Source organism: Rousettus aegyptiacus, unplaced genomic scaffold, assembly GCF_014176215.1.
Source record: "Rousettus aegyptiacus isolate mRouAeg1 unplaced genomic scaffold, mRouAeg1.p scaffold_m13_p_6, whole genome shotgun sequence".
NCBI classification, from domain to species: Eukaryota; Metazoa; Chordata; class Mammalia; order Chiroptera; family Pteropodidae; genus Rousettus; species Rousettus aegyptiacus.
The window spans coordinates 47,348,227-47,349,820 of record NW_023416309.1 but is presented as its reverse complement, the minus strand read 5'-3'; the positions used below and the strand labels follow the sequence as shown (position 1 = coordinate 47,349,820).

Sequence of the window (1,594 nt, the reverse complement as noted above, 5' to 3'; positions counted from 1 at the left end):
AGTTTTCCTAATATTATTTATTGAAGGGACCATCTTTACCCCATCGTATATTCTTTCTTCCTTTGTCAAAAATTAAATGACCATTTGAGCATGAGTTTATTTCTGGGCTCTCTATTCTGTTCCATTGATCTATGTGTCTGTTTTTATGCCAATATCATGCTGTTTTGATTACTATAGCCTTGTAGTATAGTGAATATCAGGTAGTGTGATACTTCCAACTTCGTTCTTCTTTCTCAGGATTTCCATGGGCATTTAGGCTCTTTTATGGTTCCATGTAAATTTTAGACTTATTTTTTCTAGTTCTGTGAAAAATACCATTGGTGTTTCAATAGGAATTCCATCAAATCTATAGATTGCTTTGTGTAATATGAACATTTTAACAATGTTAATTCTTCCTATCTATGAGCACGGTATGTGCTTCCATTTATTTGTATCTTCTTTAATTTCTTTCTTCAATGTCTTATAATTTTCTGAGTACAGGTATTCTATGTCCTTGGTTAAATTTATTCCTAGATACTTTAATTTTTTTAATGTAATTGTAAATGCAGATCCCTCTTCCAAATCCTGATTTCAATTCCTTTGGATATATACCCAGAAGTGAAATTGTTAAAACATATGGTAGTTCTATTTTTATTTTTTGATAAACCTCCATAATTTTTTCCATAGTAGTTGCACCCATTTATATTCTTAACAACCATATACAAGGATTCCCTTTTCTCCACATCTTCTACAACATGTGTTATCATTTGTTTTGTTTTGTTTTGTTTGATAATAGCTAACAATTATGAAGTAATATTTCACTGTGGTTTTGATTTACATTTCTCTGATTATTAGTACTGTTGTACACTTTTTCGTATATCTGTTGGCCATTCGTATATGATGGGCTAGGATCTCTATTTCCACCATCTTGTTGTCAGCTGATTAAATTTAATTTTTTTTAATTAAATCAATTTATTTTAATTTTTAATTTTTTTTTTTTTTTAGGTGAGGCAACCCTTGGTTGACCTCATAGATTGTAAGGAACTTGTCAGCTTACAATCTCTTATTTTTTTATTTTTTATGCCTACAGCACCTGGTCTTCCTAGGTGTTCTCCCATCTAAGTACTAACCAAGCCTGACCCTGCTTAGCTTCCGAGATAAGATAGAATTGGGCTTGTTCAGAGTAGCGTGGCTGTAGACTGCTGTCAGCTGATTTTAATATTCATATGTAAAGACAAATTGAGTAGAGGTACTAAAACAATGTTGAAAAGGAAGAATAAAGTGAGGAGAATCTCACCACACATTTCCAAAACTTAATATAAAGCTATAGTAATTAAATATAAGGGTAGACACATAAGTTAGTAAAATGGGATAAAAACTCCAGAAATAAACCCACACGAATATGGCTTATTGATTTTTTTAAAAGAAGCAAAGCAATTTAATGGGAGAAGGATAATCTTTTCAACAAATTGTACCAGAATAGTTAGTTATGCATACACCAAAAAAAAAAATAAAATAAATAAATAAATAAATAAATAAATAAATAAACTCCACCTAAACTTCACCCTTTTTGCAAAAGTTAACTCAAAATTAATTATAGATCTAAATGTAAATA

The 1,594-nt window shown here is 30.1% G+C and overlaps 1 pseudogene; it reads right to left on the bottom strand.

Annotated features, from left to right (window-relative positions):
* Positions 1-1,060: 1,060 nt before the first annotated feature.
* On the bottom strand, positions 1,061-1,179 carry LOC118604137 (annotated as a pseudogene).
* Positions 1,180-1,594: the final 415 nt, after the last annotated feature.